The 20,570-nt window shown below is 39.9% G+C and overlaps 1 pseudogene; it reads left to right on the top strand.

The window, feature by feature from the left end:
• Positions 1-20,570, top strand: part of LOC148150161 (uncharacterized) — a 123,640-nt pseudogene that overhangs the window by 75,149 nt on the left and 27,921 nt on the right.

Here is a 20,570-nt window from a genome sequence, read left to right as displayed (position 1 = left end):
CTGTGAAACCTAAGTCTTTGAGCATGTTCAGGACAGAGGTAGATAGATTTATACATTTTAAGGCCATCCTGGTCTTATAGCTTTTGCTGATTGGTTATTATTTTTATTGCGTTCTTTTATCAAATTTACTTTGGAGCTGTGAACTGGAAACTGTGAGCTAAATATGACTTTTTGACAGTGATAATAGCTTTTGTTTATTTGTGAAGCTGAACTTGGAACTTAATTGCAGCTTGGTTCCAGATCAAAAGGTTCTGCAGATGCATCATCATTGCGGAAGAGCATTATGTTAAGCAGATAGCAGTAGTCGACTAGTAATGTGGTGCATACCTGGGAACTGGTTCTAGCAAGTCTGGAAAAGACCTTATGCTTAAGCAGATGATAGATGTTGAATGGCAACTGGGACCTCATAGAGGAGACAGTTAGTCTATCAGAGAATGGCCAGAATTTGAATTGGGGTATGGACTGTGTTTTCTGTCAGTATAAATCTGGCTGTGACGCTGCAGCATGAAGACTTGAAAGTTCCCTTGTTGGCTCATGGAAGTTCAGTAAATAAAAAGGCAAAGTTATAAGTTTACTGCCTATATGTGAGTGAACTGTAAGGTGACCCTGATCAACATCTTCAGAAAATCAACCAAAAAAGTCATCATCCATCCCTGTGGAACAATACGTTGTAGAAACTACTTAAGTAATCTGGCCATTTTTGTTTTTTTCTTATTTATTCCTTAACTGTGTTTGCTTGTCTGTCTGCCTTGTGTAAATGGAGGCTGAAAACAAACGTTACTACATTTATAACACAGATCACTTAAAATACTTTGTTGTTTAGTTTTGTTCTATTAAAGTCATTGTATTATTGTATTGTTATAAACTGCTAGTCGTTTGTTTAGTAGGCAAGCAGGAGGCTTGAGGAACACAGCCAGCCAGACAGCATCAAGAGTTGGAGAATTCAATGTTTTGGGTACCCAAAATGTTGACTTCTCCACCTCCCGATGCTGCCCGGCCGGCTGTGTTCCTCCAGCCTTCCGATTATCTACTTTGGATTCTAGCATCTACAGTTTTTTTCGTCTCTAGCTAAGTCTTTTGTTTAAGTTACAAACCACTGTTAAGAATTCATTATTTATAAAGTCTGGAGCTAGTTATTCAAAAACTGATTAAGAATTGTTGGGGTTAATTTTTAGGAACATTGAAAGTTTTAATTTTACTGTAGTTTAGTATAAATGCAGAAAGGCTGATTTGGTATTCCTGCTTGTCTCTGTGTTTTAACAGTGGGTTTAGTAGAGGAAGTGGTGTTGAGGTAAAAGATCAATCACGGTCTTATTGAACAACACAGCAGACTTGAAGGTCTTTTCCTGCTCTAATTCTTAATTCATGTTTCACACTCAAAGGTCTATTCTCCCACTTACTGAATGCACTTTAGAAATAACAAATTATCGTCCAATAAATTCAATTATGTCACATCAATATTTACTTTATTAAAATCGATGCACCCTATCTAACTGGTGACATACACACACCCTAGATACATGCAAAGACATCTCCCAGATGCTTGCACATGCTCACCTATGCCAGACATGTGCAGACATGCAACAGGCATTCACAAACACACACCTCTGACTTGCACACATGCACACTCACATACCCTAGGCATGTGTGCATGTATGCACATATGACACAGACAGGCACACACAGATGCACTTGACAGCATTTATAGTCATGTAGCACAAAACTGACCCTTCAGTCCAACTCATTTATGTTGATCAGACATTCCAATCTGACCTAGTCTCATTTGTCAGCAATTGGCCCATACACCTCAGAACCCTATCTATTCATATATCTATCCAAGTGTCTTTTAAGAGTTGTAAATGTACCTGCTTCCACCACTTCCTCTGGCAGCTTGTTCTATGAACAAACCACCCTCTGCATAAAAGGTTATCCCACAGGTCCTTTTAAATCTTTCCCCTCTCACCTTAAACCTACGCCTTCTAGTTTTGGACTCACCCATCTTAGGAAAAAGACATTGTCTACTCATGCTACCCATGCACCTCACAATTTTATAAAGCTATGTAAGGTCACCTTTCAGCCTCTGATGCTCCAGGGAAAACAGCCCTAGACTCTTTAGCCTCTTCCTATAGTTCAAATCCTCCAGTCCTGGCAACGTCCTTGTAAATCTTTTTTGTACTCTCTCAAGTTAAACAACATCGTTCCTGTGGAACATTCTTTCTTGACACTAAAGGCGAGATATGCAGAAGTCTTGTTGGTGGCCCAAATTAAAAGAAAACAGCTGCCAGTCACCGGCAAAGCACCTCACACCTCCTTCTGATTTCCTTGAGCCCAACCACCCCATCCTTCCAACCCCGGACCATGCTGGCACCTCCTCACACCAAAGCCAGGGATGACCAACCTTGATCAAATCTCCCATTCTGTTTCAAGGATTGATCAGAGATGCCCCACAACTTCCAATTCTTGTATGACCACAAATTAGCAGCAGTCCCAATTTAAGCAAAGAAGGAAGATGGGAAGAAAACAGAGGGAAAATAATTTTCTTGACATGGAAGTGATCTGCAGGCAAACATGGAACAGTGAGAGTATTTACACATACTGAATTAGCCTCTCTCTTTTTTATCTTCACACTTGTGTCATTCTGATTGCCAGTGCTGTGAAATATTAATTTGAGAGTGGCAGATGTGTGAGAAAAATGGCACTCGTCTCTGCAGGATAAATCAAATCAAATCATTTCTGGAAACATAACAGATGGATGAGGAACAAATTTATTTCATCTCAGTTTGGAAACACTTGTGATAGGCCTTGTTTTCTGAAGTAATGAGAAAAATAATGTCAAGACTTTGAAACTAATTAAATATAAGGAGAGAAACAGAATGATTTATTATGCTAGTACCAATAGTAAGTCATTACAACCTGATATTATGGCGTTAAGAACTTTACTTATTGATCTTAGAGATTTCTATTTAAAAGATATGTGGTCACCCATTTAAGACAGGGAAATAGAGGTTACAGGTCATTAGTCTATGAAACTCCCTTCCTCAATAACTGGTGAAAGCAAAGTCTTTTAATAAATTTAAGTCAGAGGTGGATAGATTTTTGATAAGCAATGTAATGAAAAGTTATCAGGAAATATGGAATAATCAGGTCAACTGTGGTCACATTTACTTGGGGGAGCAGTTCAAATGATCCCCCATATGTCGAGGATTCTATGTTTCTGTATCTCATTCTTCATGTATGAATTTGAGGCAAGAATTACGAAGAAAATGCATGGCCACAGTCAGGTTCAATTCCATTCTCACCCCACCTGCATACATTTCAACAGAGTTATTCTTGAGCCCATTGTTAGAATTGTCCTGTGGGCTTCAGGTTCCCAATGTCAGAATCAAATAATGATCAGCAGTACTGCAAGGGAAACAGTCACCCAGCAGTGATCTTCCATGGAAACTGGTTGAATACTGACCAGAGGGCAGTTTTACCTGCAATTATAGCTTGTAAGAGGACAGTATTAGGGAGAAGGGCAGTAAGAGTTCCTGCAGCACTGCAAAAGTATCTGGCAGCCTTTTCAGGTAATGGGCTGTCCAGAATCTCAAGACAGACATATTACCATTTTCATTTTCTAAACTTAAATAAAACATGTCCTTGGTTGTATAACGTATATACTCAATAGTTGATCGTGTGTAACTGTTCACCCCATTACAACCCCATTCCCACTTTTGGCACTCAGAACCTTATTTTTCAAATAATTTTGAGGGGCAGGTTGATGAGAACAGTCTCTTAAGTCTGTTTCACAATTATGCTCTACTCAGTTGATGATCAGAAATGCAGGCAGATTGCCTGGAGTAGTTGTTGCCTACTAGATTTCAGAACTATGACAGCAACCAGTGTCGGGTCACCATTTTAGAGGTCTGTGTTCTCTCTGCATATACCTGGAAAACAGGGAAGTTGGGTTTTTATGAGGATAGATTGAATACATTAGAGTTGTATCTGCTGGAGTTTAGAAGATTAAGAGCTAACTTAATTGAAATATGTAACACGAAGAGGGATATTGACAGATTAGATGTAGAGATCCTCTTGTGTGAGAATCTAGGGGCTTCTGTTTAAAAAATAGGTGATACCAATTTAAAACAGTGATGAAGTGATTTTTTTAATTGTCTCTGATGGTCGTGAATCATCAGAAATCTCTTCCTATGAAATGGTGGAATCAGTCTTCGAATGTTTCTAAGGCAAAAATGTAGAGATTCCTGGTAAGCAAGAGGTTAAAAGGGTATTCGGGGAGGGGGTGGTAGGTGGGAACTTAGATTTGAAGTTACAATTAGATCAGACGTGACCTTATAGAATGGTGGAAAAAAAAACAGAAATTGATGGAAAACCTCAGTAGGTCTGGCAGTATCTGTGGAGAGAAAGCAGAGTTAACATTTCAGTGACCCTTCAGAACTGGAAACAGAATTCCAGCATCCTGTCTTTCTTTAAGAGAAGGAAGTGGAGCAGGCTCAAGGGGATGAATAGTCTGTTGTTGGTCCATATTGGTATGTTTTCACATGTATATAGGGCCACTAGCAGCTGCGGCTAAAGCCAGAAAGGTGTCTGCTACAGTGGAATGAGTGAATGTTTGAAGTGGTGACTACAGTGACAAACAACAATGCCATTTTGGAAGTAGTTTTATTAACAATTTACATGTATCATCTTAACCATGCAAACGTCAAAACTTACAACAAGAGCTCATTTGAGACAGAATGTTTCAGATAAATCAGTCACTGAAATTCTTCAATCAAAAGTGAATCATAATATAGAATGAGCAGTCCCAATAGCAGTGGTTACAGAGCAAGAAGCAGTACATAGCAGAAGTTTCACTTAATGCAGTGTATTGAGCTACTTAAAGCACAATTAAAGCACAAGGAGACAGACCTCTCATCAAACAGGCTACCACGTGTGACAATGCCAATGGCAAATTTCAATAACTGAATGCTACATAAACTTATCACAGGTCTGATTCCAAAGCTTTACCTCAGCAAAGAGAAAAATGTCCAGCTTTACATCAGCCATGCATCCATTGAAAGAAATAATAACTTCTCAAATATTTGCTAAAGTCTAAAGAGCACACTAAACATGATACCAAATTATTTCCAAGCTGACATTTGGGTTCATGCCTTGGAAAAGAGTCTGGGAGAGCAGGTCAACACCTCAGTGGAAGAAGTTTTTTTTTGTGGGCAACAGCTATCGATAGATAAACATCACTCTTTTCCAAGAGAAATAATGCTATCACCTGATACACATGCTATTGACAGAAAAGAAGAAACTGAATGTATCCATACATACTTTCTCTCATATTGATCCAAGATCCTTGAACAATGATTACCTGTTCAGGGTATGTGGTCAGACCACCAGATCAATTCAGTTTCTGATTCAATGGAAACCACCAGGGAAAAATGAAAATTTGACAACTTTACTTGAGGCCTTTTTGTACTTTGTCACTGGCTTTCTTTATCTATCTATTCCGCAGTCAAGTCTTGGGAGGAGTGAGATGGATTAAGACAAAATGTGCAGTCAGTGTTGTAATAAAGCAATTCATTTAAGAATGCATAAAAATACGTTGGGAATGGGAGAACCGTGGAATTAGATGAAATTAAGTGAATTGGGACTTTACGAGAATGTCAAAGAGTTGTTTCCCACAGGGTACAATTAAAATTGAGAAGTTGGAGTTGGCCAGATAGATCAAAGATGGAAGATTGTTAGGATGTCAATAATAGTCTCTTAAAAATGTAACCACAAGATCTGGAACTGGCATATATCACAATACCATATACCATTATATATTGTGTTAATGTGCAATAAATGGAGTTCTTCTGAAGTCTAAGCTTAATGACAGGTCTTCACCTTATCTTCTCATCCAGGTTCTCTTCAACTCAAACACTCAGGTGTAGCCCTAAATTCACAAATAAATCTTTGTGAGTACCTTCAGAGCATTATTAGATGATGCACACTGTTGACAGTGTACCCCTCAGTGGAGAGGGTGAGCATTTGAAGTGATGAATGGTGTGTGAAACAAAATAGATTTTTTTTTGTGAAGTGAAATGAATTGTCTGAAGACTGGCATTTATAATGCTGGGAACCTCAGGAGGAGACTGAGATGGATCATTCATTCTGCACTTTGATGAAGATTATTGTAAATGTATCAGCCTTGCTCTTTGCTGAACTTCCTCATTGAGGATGGGGACATGTGTCGAGCCTCCACCTGTTATGAGTTGTTTATTTATCCACATCCATTCTCAATTTGATTTGTCAGGACTGATCCATTGGAATTGCTTAGCTCTGTCTATCTGTTTATGGGGTTTTTTTTAGGTAATTAGTCATGCTTTTTAGCTTCAGCAGGTTAACATTTCACTTTTAAGTACCTTTGATATTGCTCCTTAAACCAGAGTTGATCTCCAGCTTATGGTAATTGTACAGTGGTTGATATCTCAGGTCAAAAGGTTATACAGTAGATTGTTCTTGAATAAATCTCTGCTGCTGTTGATGGCCCACAGCACCTTATGGATGTCCAGTCTTGAGTTGCTAGTTCTGTTTGGAGTCTATCCAATTTAGAATGGTGATTGTGCCACACAACATGATAGAGTGTACTTTCAATGTGAAGGCAGGGCATCGCTGCCATGAGGATTGTGAGGTGATCACTCTTACCAATAAAGTTATGGATAGACACATCTAGAACATAAAACAGAGAATATTACAGTGCAGTACATACCCTCGGCCCTTGATGATGCACTGCCCTGTGAAAACAATCCGAAGCCTATCTAACTTACACTATTCCATTCTCGTCCATATGCCTATTCAATGACCAGTTAAATGCCCTTAAAGTTGGTGAGTCTACAACTGTTGCAGGCAGTGCGTTCCTCGCCCCTACTACTCTCTGAGTAAAGAAACTAACTCTAACATTTGTCCTATATCTATCACCCCTCAATTTGAAGCAATGCCCCCTCATGCTCGCCATCACCATCCGAGGAAAAAGCTCTCACTATCCACCCAATCTAACCCTCTAATTATCTTGTATGTCTCAATTAAGTCACTTCTCAACCTTCTTCTCTCGAAGGCAGCCTCAAGTCACTAAACATTTCCTCGTAAGACATTCCCTCCATACCAGGCAATATCCTAGTGCATTTCCTTTAAACCCTTTCCAAAGCATCCACATCCTTCCTATAATGCTGTGACCAGAACTGCTTGCAATACTCCAAGTGCGGCTGCATCAGAGCTTTGCTGCAGCATGACCTTATGGTTCTGAAACTCACTCCCTCTATTAATAAAATCTAACACACTGTTCACCTTCTTAACAGCCCTATCAACCAGGTGGCAACTTTAAGGGATCTACCTATATCCCTCTATAACCTACAACGTCCTTCAGCACTATCCACAACTGTACCGACCTTAGTGTCGTCCGCAAATTTACTAACCCATCCTTCTATGTCCTCATCCAGGTCATTTATAAAAATGACAAACAACATTGGCCCCAAAGCATATCCTTGCAGTACCCCATCAGTAACTGTGCTCCAGGATGAACACTTCTCTTCAACCACCACCCTCTGTCTTCTTTCACCAACCCAATTTCTGATCCAAACCACTAAATCGCTCTCAATCACATGCCTCCATATTTTGTGTTGTAGCCTACCATGGGGAACCTTATCAAGCCTGAGGAAGTGGTGGAGGCTGGTACAATTGCAACATTTAAAAGGCATCTGGATGGGTATATGAATACGAGGGATTTGGAGGGATATGGACCAAGAGCTGGCAGTGGGACTAAATTGGGTTGGGATATCTGGTTGACATGGAGGAGTTGGACTGAAGGGTCTGTTTCCGTGCTGTACATCTTTATGACTCTATGACTCGAAATGCCTTACTGAAATCCATATACACCACATCAATGGCTTTACCCTCATCCACCCGTTTGATCACCTTCTCAAAGAACTCAGTAAGGTGTGTGAGGCACAACCTACCCTTCATAGAAACGTGCTGACAATCCCTAATCAATCTATTCCTCTTGAGATGATTATAAATCCTATCTTTTATAACCTTTTCCAAGACTTTACTCACAACTGAAGTAAGGTCTAGAATTACCAGAATTGTCTCTGCTCCCCTTCTTGAACAAGGGGACAACATTTGCTATCCTCCAGACTTCTGGTAGCACTCCTGTAGACAACAATAACATAAAGATCAAAATCAAAGACTCAGCAATCTCCCCCCTGGCTTCCCAGAGAATCCTAGGATAAATCCCATCTAGCCTGGGAGATGTATCTATTTTCACACTTTCCAGAATTTCTAACATGTCCTCCTTGTGAACCTCAATCTCATCTTGTCTCGTTGCCTGTTTCTCAGCATTCTCATCAACATTGTCTTTTTCCAGTGTGAATACTGATGAAAATATTAAATTAGCGCTTTCCCATCTCTTCTCACTCCACACACAACTTCCCACTACTGTTCTTGATTGGCCCTAATCTTACTCTAGTCATTCTTTTATCCCTTATATACGTATATGGTTTATGGCTTTCTGGTTTTCCTTGATCCAATCCACCAACAACTTCTCATGGCCCCTCCTCACTCATCTTAGCTCTTTCTTTAGGTCTTTACTGGCTAGCTTGTAACTCTCAATCGCCTTAACTGAGCCTGCACATCTCATCCTAATGTAAGCCTTCTTCTTCCTCTTGACAAGAGATTCAATTTCTTTAATAAACCACGGCTCCTGCACTCGACACCATCCTCCCTGTAAGCTACATACTTATCAAGGATATACACTAGCTGTTCCTTGAATAATCTCCACATTACCTATTGTGCCCATCTCCAGCAGTTTCCTTCGCCATCCTATGCATTCTAAATCTTGTCTAATCACATCGTAATTGCCTTTCCCCCAGCTGTAGCTCTTGCCCTCCAGTGTGCACCGATCCCTTTCCATCGCGAAAGTAAACATAACTGAATTGTGGTCACTATCACCAAATACTCACCCACCTTCAAATCTAACACCTGGCTTGGTTCATTACCCAGTACCAAATCTAATGTGGCCTCACCCCTTGTTGACCTGTCTACATACTGTGGTTGACTGATTGTTGAGGCTGATGTCAAATATGTTTTTCCCCCTTATTTGTTCCCTCGCACCTGCTGAAGACCTAGTCTATCAGGTCTTTCAAACCTGGCCGGCTTTGGGGGGGTGGGATCAGTAGTGTTTCTGCCTTGCCACGGCTGATGGTGGATATTGAAGTCCTGAATGCCAAAGTACATTCTGCACCAAGTCACAAGTGTTGTTCAACATGGAAGAGTACTGATTGATCAGGTCAACAGAAAATGGTAATAAGTAGGAGACTTCCTTTCCTATGTTTCACATGACGCTAATCCCATGAGGCCTTTAGTTTTTGAAAAATCCTCCTTATTTAGCAGTTTATCAATATTTTTTGAATATTCAAATTCACCACATTTGCTGGTGCCCCCTTACCTCTCTATTTTCCACATCATCAAAAATCGCAACCAGGTTTGTCAAACATAACTTACCTGACATATTATGATTTAATAAGTAGATTTCTTACAATATTCATGATAATCATGCTGATATTTTTCTTGTTACCAGGATAACTTCTCCATGCACACCCTCTCCTACCCATCTGAAATGGCAGGGTTGCATTTGTGCATTCCAATACATTGACATCATTATTAATCTGAAGGAATTCAGTACACCTTGTCAACAATTTCTTTTTGTCTTAGCAAGAAAGACTTTTCAGACTCTACCTAACTCACTTGTACCTCATAGAGAAGGAAAGATGATGCCATTACATGGTGTGGCCTTGACGTGACTCTACATCCACAGAAATGCTACTGATTCTTAACTCCTCTCTGAAACGGCAAGCCACTTAATTGTAACACACCACTACAACCTGTTATAATAAGAATAAAACTGGATTGACCACCTGCTATCAACTTAGGCATTTGATTCAAATAGCCTTAATTTCTGATCAGGCAGATGGGGCTACATATCCATTTAGGTAGAAGTAGGTACTGCAAATGCTGAAGATTAGAATCAAGATTAGAGTGGTGCTGGAAAAAAAAGATGTTTCGGCTTTTGCTCCTTGAATGCTGCCTGACCTGCTGTGCTTTTCCAGCACCAATCTAATCTTGACACTACTTATCCATTTGCAGACTGGCATAAAGATTGCATTAAGTGCGCTTTGGGCAGATGAAATACTTCCCAGACAGTTTTTTTTTCTGCAAGCTGCATGTACAGCAACCTCAATTGCACCATACAGAAAGTATATGAATTGCCCCTTTCAGGTGCTGCATATGCGTAGCTGCAACCATTTAAAGACACTCCGCATTCAAGCAAATAGACTGTACATAAAGGGAAAATAGAATAGGCATTTCAAAATCACAACTTTCTCTTTATTTCACCACTGATTACATTTGAAAGGGGTGAATTGACAATATGGCAGTTTGGGATGTGTTGTGATCTTGAATGGTGCTGTATAAATATGTTATTCTGTTCAAGTAATTGCTCTTACTGTCACTCATGAAATCCTGATCCATCTCTGTTTAGACCTGGGAACAGTGAATGGATCACTTTAAGTACTATTAGTCATATTGAGAAGTGTAATGGCAAACAGCCTGGCTCAGTATTGTAGCTTCTGTTATTTTTAAAACTCTTGAAAGTGGAAGTAAAATCAGTTCCTTCAGCTTCTTTCTAGCCTTCAAAATGTACTTGCTAGAACACTGCAAATTGTTTGTGAAACCTGGGGAGAGAGAAAAGCAGTAACAGATTGTGTTATTTTTTATCAGCTTTGTATCAGTTGTGGCTCAGAGGTGGCACTGTCATTTGAAGCCATTTTTTGTCAGTATGTTTGTCCACATTAACCTGAGCTATACAAAACTCCCAGGCTCGACTGGAAGCATACATTTCTGTCCTTTTTTGGGTTGCAAATCATCAGTTAAATAATGTCTGTCTGCCTTTTGACCTGTCCTCAGTTCTGATGGTCTGGCCATGGACAAATTGTATTAATCCACACTTACAATATTTCAGTGCTTTGCCATGCTTTTTGCAAAATTACTAACCATGAAACTCCTCGACCTGCATAATGAAAGGATTTACAGGCTGACAATCAACCTGTTCAGCACAAATGCATCTTCCATAGATGAGAAGGCCTAGTGTGAGACTTGAAGCTGGAGTTTCAGACCCAAAGGTCTGAAACTACTGAAAGGTCTGAAAGGATGCTACTAATACACCACAAAACCTTGTCTCAAAAATGTCTAGGTTTATATTTTTACTTTCTTGAATCTTAATGTAATCACACTCTGTTCTTCCATACCCTTCAAATTCCTGTTCAGTCAATTCCCATTATGGACGTATCTTTCTCCCTTTGTTCACAATACTGTTATCAACTCTGTCGGTGCTGTGTGTTTGTTCAGTCTGAAGTTGTCCAATTATCTCTCTGTTCCTTTACCTTACTGAATCAGAACCACAAGCCAGTTTCAGAAACTAAATTGAGACAACTGCACAGCACATTAATTAACACCTAGCTAATGACTAATGACATTCTGTTACTGACGAACTATTAATTCATAACTGTCACGTAAGTTTAAAGATGAAGTTCTGTCACAGCGGTTTTGGGTTGAGAAGTTCTCCTGAGCTATAATTCACAACTAACCTTAGCTTCTTGCTAAATTCGCAATCTGTTGTGATCCCACCTTGTTTTGTTACCAATGCATTCCATTGTTTACTGCTTGATTCATGAATCAAAGAAAATAAAGTGTCAGTCAAACCTCAGAACAAAATTAGCATTCCCTTGTTGTCTTTGCAAATGAATGGCCAAAGCAAATAAAACTGCAGGACATTGTTGAAGACTGATCAACTTGGTTTGTTGTGGGATGGAGCTTTGAGAATAAACATGCTATTGAGGATGGGAGTTATGCACTTCATTCAAAACAGAAAGCCAAAATCATAGCTTAGTCATTAACATTTTACCTTGTTTTGGCGTAGCTATCAAATGAGCCTTTAAAGTGACTATATAGCAGTTTTTATTGAACACATCTCTTGGTTTTTACTTTTTTAGTCATCTGTGTAAAACATGAAAAATAGACATCCCAAATAAAGAAAAAAAATCTTGAAATGTGTAAAGCATGCAGTTTATTAATAATCACTTCTAAACATGAACTTTGAATCATTGTATAAATACTAAAATTGATATTGTTCTCATTTACTATATTGTTGAATAGACTCTGTGCGAGAGTGATTAAAAACACATTAAGGAGGATATGAGACACAAGTAACAGGAAATATACTAGTGTTCTGTACTGGTAAACTGTGTAATACACCTGCACATATATACAAATGCACTTATGAATTAGGAGCAGGAGTGGAGCCTTCAGACTGTTGAGCCAGCTCCAACATTTGACAAGCTTTGGCTGATGTGATTGTGTTCTCAACTCCAATCTCCTGCCTACCTCATTAATCTTCGATTCTTGGTTGACAAACGAGTCAATCTAAATCAGCTTTAAAAATATTCCATGATTATGGTCCCCACTGCTCTTTGGGGAAGAGAATTCCTCAGACCACTGACACTGAGAGAAAAATATTTCTCATCTCCCTCTTAAATTTGGGACTGCTGGTTTTTAAATTGCATCCCTTGTCCTAGTCTCTCTTAGCATCACAGTAAATTACTTTCCGACTCCCCAGTGCCTGCCCACCACCACCACAGCCCAAGTCAGGAGTGTGATAGGATACTTCCCAATTGCCTGGATGTGTGCAACTCAACACCATCCAGAACAAACCAGCACACTTGATTGGTACCACTTCTAACTCAGGAAAAAGTGAGGACTGCACATGATGGAGATCAGAGTCGAAAAATGTAGTGCTAGAAAAGCACAGCCAGTCAGGCAGCATCCAAGTAGCAGAAAAATCGACATTTCGAGCATAAGCTGTTCATCATGAATGACTTTAAAAAGTAGCATAGTCGGCAGAGGCTGCGGTCTGTGGGGAGGAAGTGATGTCATCGTTCGTCGTGATGGTGGTGGCTGGAGCGGCCACATGGCTAATGGAGTCCACATGGCTCCAGAGGTCAGGGGAAAGTTCTGGAATGGTTGAGGAATCCTAAGTATTGAGGTAAGTACATGAAAGTTTGGTCTACTTATATTTCTTGATGTCTGATATGGTGGAGAAAAAACGTTTGTTGAGTGTGTGAATTCTTCTAAGGATGAACAGCAAAGGTCCTTTGCAAGTTTGGGAGAGCTAGGAGAGGCCTGACTGCAGGTTGAGTAGGTGGAAGTGCATGGCTGTGAGCATGGAGCAGAGGATCAGGAGGGAGAACCGTTTCTGGAGATTTTGGATTTTTTGTAGGTATTGGTTGCCCTGATTAGGTACAAATTGTGATGATCTGAATATAGTCCAGATTCCATGCAAAATCTGTCAGTTCTGTCGGCAGGCACTGAGGAAGGAAATGTGGCTGTGGTAGTGAGTCTGCTTCAGGATATGGCTGGACAGCTACAGGGCAGAGGAGATGACCTGGGGGGGTGCAGTGTGAGAGGAACTCACTGAGATCCTTGTAGAGAGAGGAGGAGAACTTCTTCAAGGTAGGCATCCTTGGAAGAAGCTTAGCAGTAAGGTTATAGTCAACTAGGAGAAAGTGAGGACTCCAGATACTGGAGATCAGAGTCGAAAAGTGTGGTGCTGGAAAAGCACAGCCGGTCAGGCAGCATCCGAGGAGCAGGAGAGTCGATATTCCTACTCTTCGGATGCTGCCTGACCGGCTGTGCTTTTCCATCACACACTTTTCGATCACTTCTAACTCATTCAATATTCATTTCCTCCACCACCACTAACACACAGTGGTGGCAGGGTGTACCATTTACAAGATGTGTTGCAGTAACTTACCAAGACTCCCTGGACAATACCTTCCAAACCCATGGTCATTACCACCTAGAAAGACAAGATCACCAGAAAAATGGAAACAGCACAACCTGCTCGGAATGGGCAATAAATACTGGCCCAACCAGCAATACTCACATCCCACGAATTAATGAAAAAGCACTCATCAGCTATCAAGGAGGGTTCCAGCTCTCCAAAGTCCAGACTGAAGGAAAAGACAGAAGAGCTGGAAAAGAAGGAACAAGAAAATTATAATTCCAATAGACTGAATTAGCAGCATGGTAGCAGGCCTCACTGATCTGGCCTACACATGACTCCAGACCACAGAAATGCAGTTAACTGCTCTTTCAGCAATTAGGGATGGACAATAAATGTTGGCCTAGCCAGTTACTCCCACATGAATGTGAATAGTCTTTGAAAAGTCATCTCCAAATCCCCTTCCCAAAGGCATTGTGGATCTATAGCATATAGACTGCACTGGTTCAAGAAGGCAGCTCACCATCATTTTCTCAAGGACAATTAAGGATAGGCAATTTAAAAAATGCTGGCCAGCCAGCAAAGCCCATGCCTACGAGAGAATAAAGAAAACTATCCTCATCCAAATGAAAAGACAGAGTAGACAGTAAAAATTAACAAATAAATCAAAATCCAGCACTGACTTGTAAAAAGCAATGCTAGAGTGGAGAAAAACCTCTCATGAAGGCACAGAAAGTAAACCAGTCCAAAGAATAATATTACACCACATTCAAACTTGATTAATTCAATTGACTGAGCTCTGTCAACAGGGTCTTCTTCTTATGACACAAGGAGTCTTCACAGGTTGAGTCTTTACTGAGGGAATGGCTGTTCCTTGTTTGCTTTTGACCTTTAAAACCTTGGTCTCTTTGTAACCCTCACAGCTTACTCGCAGAAACTAATTTATGTTGATTCTTGTTGCTTAAACCATTTGGAACTTCACCAACCATGGACTTTTTATCCTCCATTCTAACCTTTGTCCTTGTATCAATTCTCCATGGCCATTTATACCTTCTGCATCAACTTAACGTCAAGTCATGCCAACCCATGTTCACCTTATATCACACTTGTCACATTACTGACAATACCAACTCACCCAGAATTCACTATAGACAGACTACAGGGTACATACTGAGATCAAGGAAAGGTCATCGGTCTTTTGATTAATTCATTGTCTTTAAGAAAAACCTTTTATTGATAAAAACACTTTCACTATGTTTGAATACTTTTCATCTTAAAAGTATTTAATTTTAATTTTTTATCTTACTTTGAAAAACAGGTTTGGAATTCATTACTTCCACAGAGTACTTTCCCTCTCCCAAAGGCCACCAGACCTTATCTGAAATTGTCCCAGGACTATGTCCAAAAGGTACTGTAGCTCTTCAAAAGCAGACTTTAATTCTCCCAAGAGCTCCAGCAGCTTTACACTATTTTTCACGAGTTTGGAAGTGCTAAAATTATGTTTTGGATATCACTCAATGAAAATCAGATCAACTTGACTTAGGTATACTTAAACATGTACAGTTGCCTCAGTGAACCACAAAAGTGGAAATTCGAACTATCCCCATTTCTCACCATCACCACCTTACTGTGCAATGAATGGCATCTGCATGTGGTTAAATGACAACTAGCAGTGAGCTTCAAAGTAATCATGCTTCAAAACAGATAAACATTCAAGCTGACTAGCAAATTCATCATTAAGGTTTAAGTCTCCACAGCCATGAGGTGCACTCGTGGGATATGATTTTCTTCATCCTATTTAAATCCCAGTTTTGACTGTGGCTACAACATTCTGTCAAATGATCTTACAGATAATATACTGATAAGTGATGGAAAATGTTCATAAATGTCCTTTGCTGATACCGCAAAAAGTATATGCACCAGATGCATGTTTAACCCTTCTGCTGATTAAACAGGTGTTCCGTATGGTTAATGTAATGAATGTGTGAATTAAATTTTATGGTTAAAGACTTTTTCATTGACTTAAAGTACCATATGCTGCAGAATAACGGAAGCAAAATCATCAGCCCCCGTTTCCCACATGTTTTGTCAACTAGTTTCTATTGAGACAATTACAACTGAAAGGCTACTGCCTCCATAAAAAAAATCTCATGAGCCTATTTTACACATGCAGTAGGAAAAATGTCATTCAGCCTTTTGAGATAACAAACATTGATGTGATTCAATTTGTGTCAAGCAAAGTTCATTTATTTATAAACAAATGAGAGAACATTTGCCAAATACAGTGTCATGCAAACAATGTCCCTTTAAACAGCTGGTCGAAGTGGTTTCTAATTGTGTAGTTAGAAATGCATTGGCAGATGCTTCAATTAAATTTATGAGTATTTGGGTTGTGGGATTTAAGATATGCAAATTTATTATAATATATGGATTTTTTTTGTTGCTATTTCCAAATCTAAGATAGGAGTTGGGTTGCATCACAATATGAATGTGCTAATTAAAGTTACTACTTAAGCTAGGTCACTTAAAATATCTCTAGGAAAGACAATAAGGAGACAAGAGATACTGATAATGATGTTGTTTGTGATAGACCCTTACCGGGGGATGTGTCATTCATAAGATAGATCAATGTACAGGACAACTTCCTTAAGTTCTCACTAACATGTTTCCAAAGTGAAATAATGCATGCATACTAAGATTTGTTGGCTATGGGCTGTGGCTTTAGAAATACAGATTTCCCCTCTGCATGACTTCTGAACTATCACTCTCATTAGGTGCAACCCTGCCAGGAAATCTACCGATTTAATATGCAGCAAGTGGATAACGAAGCCTATCATATTCCCTTGTTCATTAATTGTGCAGTTGGCGATGCATGTTTCATACCCTGTTTCTAACATTTGCCATTTTATTTTTAGTTTGCGTACTTCAAAAAACATCCTTACTCACTCACTGAATTGGCAGCTGGTAGTATGGTTTCCTAGGGTCCCTCAGGACTATCTTTCAGGCTGGCTTGATTTTGTAATTCTCATTATTTCACCTGGAACTGCTCCAGAACGAACAGCGCACTGCCTTCAGTGAGAAACTAGAATGGCCTGGAGAGGAAAAGATCTCACACTTGCTGCTTATTAAAGTCAATCAATTCCTGTAAGTACTTTATTTTAAACACAAAATGCATTAATGTTGCCCCAACTCTCTACTTCTTTGATTTCCATGTTATTTTTACAAAGTGCAATTAATTTCAAATTAATATATATGGGTATGCCCTGTAAGTAGCTAATTAATTTTCATAAACTTGTGTGTTATTATCTGTTTTAATGTTTCATACATGTGCCTCAGATGGATGTATTCCTTTATCATTGAAAAATCTTGTATCAGAATTTGTTCAGACTTTTCTGCCACTGTGATATCACTCCCCAATTAAAATGGTACATGTTTGTTACTGCAATCAGATTTGATTTTTGCTTTCTCTCAGGCAATACGGATCTTGAACCATGAACAAGAACAGATGGGTGCAATCGCAGCATGAGACCAAAAACCAGTCCAATTACGCAAGGTAAGAGCAGGAACAGTGATAGATTGTGACGTGAGGCCTGAGATGAAGTGGAGTTGAAGGAGAGTTCAGAGTGGAGCAGTGGTGCTGGCTGCTGTGAGGGTGGAGGGGGAGTGCTGGATGAATATTCTTGTTTTCAGCAAGTGGATGCTGCAGACTCCAGCAACAGATGCAAGTGGAGTCGCTTCTGAGGTAATGTCCAGGAGAACATAGGAACAGAGTAGGCTATTTAGCCCATCAAGCCTGCCCATTCATTTAATACAATCGTGGCTGATTGAACACTTCAATGTTTTTTACCTACCCATAATAACCCTGTATGCAATTGCCAATCAGAAATCTGTCAATCTCTTTCAACACACTCAGAGATTGAGCTTCCTCAGCACTCTGTGGTAGAGAATTTCAAGGATTTACACTCCTTTAACTAAAAACATCTATCTTTATTTTGATTCTAAATGGTATCACCCTTTTATTCAAATCATGCCCCCGATTCTAGACTCCCCCACCAAGGAAAATATCAAACCTGTATTCACCCTGTCGAACTCTTTAAGGAAGGAACATTTCTGAAATCAAAGGCACATCTCTAGCTGTAGCCTGACTGAAAATAAATCCAAGAATTGGGACTGGAAGCAGATATGGTCCTGATTTAAGAGCCAAAGCTAACATTTTCCATGTGGTTAGGTTTTTACTTTGAACATTTACAGACCCAGAGAAATCCTTCAGATCAGTACGCTTCCTGATGACCATGTCTGTACTTTTAATCTTCCCAATTTCCAGGGAATTTGGGAGCTTGACAAAAATCAAAGGAAAATCCTCAATAGTATTTCACAGCTGACTGCTTATATCATATCTATCTATGATCTTCTGCGACGAGTGAAGGCAAGAAAATGAATATGTTACTAGACTGTGACATAGACAGTAATTAGAAAACAGAGTATTGATGAAAAGAAATTGGGGAATTAATGAAAAAAAAGACATGACTACTACAAAATTTTAACATATGCTTGTTGAAAATATCAAATAGTCATGTGGTTTTTGCTAAGTTGCAAAGTGCTTCCCCCATGCTGATCTCTCCTTACAGAGAGATGACTAGTGGTGGTGTTCAGGCAAGGGAAAAGGTTGAGAAGGAGGGACCTTCATGGTAGCCTCAGTTGGTTTAGGAATCAAACCCATGTTGTTCAAATCACTTTGCATTGCAAACCAACCATCCAGCCACCTGAACTAACCTTATCTGCTGCTCATTAAACATGAGCATGGTTGATTAAACACTTCAATGCCTTTTATCCACTCACCCCTATAATCCTGTGTGCCACTGCCAGTCAGAAATCTGTCACTCTTCACCTTAAACATACTCAAAGATTGAGCTTCCTTACCTCTCTGGGATAGACAATTCCAAAGGTTCAGAACCCTCTGAGTAAAAACAGCTCTCCTTATCTTGGTCTGAAATGATATCACCTTTGTAGTTAACACATGGTTAAAGGTCAGTAAATGCAGCAGAGGTCTGTTAGCTCAATTGGCTGGATGGCTGATTTGCAATACAGAGTGGCACTAACATTCAATTTGCATACTGGTTAAGGCTACCATGAAGATCCCACCTCCTCACCCTCACCCTCTCGGAAATGAAAGAGCAGTCTATAGTCTACTGGAATAATGTGGACATTACCTTTTACCTTCAAACTGTAAAGTAAGTAATAATCTATATTTTTTTCTAATCCAATTAATGGATCTGGGCACCACAGCATGAGCCAGCATTATTATCTAGTTACCCTTGAGAAGGTGGTGGTAACCTACTTTTTTCTACTGTTGCAATCCATGAGCTGTAGGTAGACCCACTGTGCTATTAAGGAGGGAATTCCAGAATTTAGACCAAGCAACACTGTAAGAATGGTGATATATTTCCAAGTCAGAATGGTGAATAGCTAAGAGGTGAACTTGAAGATGATGATGTTCCCAAATGTCCACTGCACTTAGTCTTCTAGCTGGCCGAGGTTGTGAACTTGGAAGGTGCATTTTAAGGAGTCTTGCATCTCATAGGTGGTATACACTGCAGCTATTGAGCATCAGTGCTAGTAAGAGTGAATCTTAGCTGACATTGTGCCAATCAAGACAACTGCTTTGTTCTGAATTGTGTCAAGCTTCTTGATAATTTTCGGAGCTACACTCATCCAAACAAGTGGAGATTATTCCATCACAATCATGGCTTGTGCCTTGAAGAAGGTGGACAGATATTAGGGAGTCAGGAGGTGAGTTATCCACTGCAGGATTCCTAGTATCTGATGTCTCTTGTAGACACTGTATTTACATGGGTAGTCCAATTCAGCTTCTGGTCAATGGTAATGTCCAGAATGTTGATAGTGGAGGAGTGGGGTGGGGTGTGGGAGTAGGGGGGGTTAGTGGTGGTGAATGCATTGAATGTTGGGTGATAATAGTTAGATTCCCTCATTTTGGCGATGGTCATTAACTGGCACTTGTGTGGTGAGAATTTTACTTACCACGCAGCCCAAGCCTAGATATTGTCAAGGCTTTGCTGCATTTGGTTATGGACTTTTTCAGTATCCTAGGAACACCAGGAGAAATGTCCTGGAGTTAAGATTACTGACCTCCAACAACTGTAACCATCTGTGACCAGTATGCATTGGTGGAAGCGAGGTTGCATTGGTGGTTCTGTGGTAGAATTCTCGCCTGCCATGCAGGAAGCCCGGGTCCGATTCCCGGCCAATGCATGGCAGCTCTTTCTTTTGATTTGGAACTGGCTTAAAGATAGAAGACAGAGGGTGGTGGTGGAGGGTTGTTTTTCAGACTGGAGGCCTGTGACCAGTGGAGTGCCACACAGATCAGTGTTGGGTCCACTTCTTTTTGTCATTTATATAAATGATTTGGATGTGAGCATAAGAGGTATAGTGAGTAAGTTTGCAGATGACACCAAAATTGGAGGCTGCTCCAATTGCAACATTTAAAAGGCATTTGGATGGGTATATGAAAAGAAAGGGTTTGGAGGGATATGGGCCGGGTGCTAGCAGGTGGGACTAGATTGGGTTGGGATATCTGGTTATCTTAGATTACAATGGGATCTTGGTCAGATGGGCCAATGGGCTGAGAAGTGGCAGATGGGGTTTAATTCAGATAAATGCGAGGTGCTGCATTTTGGGAAAGCAAATCTTAGCA

The sequence above is a fragment of the Chiloscyllium plagiosum genome, unplaced genomic scaffold (genome assembly GCF_037043375.1).
Source record: "Chiloscyllium plagiosum isolate Xiang-an unplaced genomic scaffold, Cpla_swu_hap1 HiC_scaffold_4, whole genome shotgun sequence".
NCBI classification, from domain to species: domain Eukaryota; kingdom Metazoa; phylum Chordata; class Chondrichthyes; order Orectolobiformes; family Hemiscylliidae; genus Chiloscyllium; species Chiloscyllium plagiosum.
The sequence above is the reverse complement of the archived record's forward strand: the minus strand, read 5'-3'. Positions and strand labels throughout refer to the sequence as shown.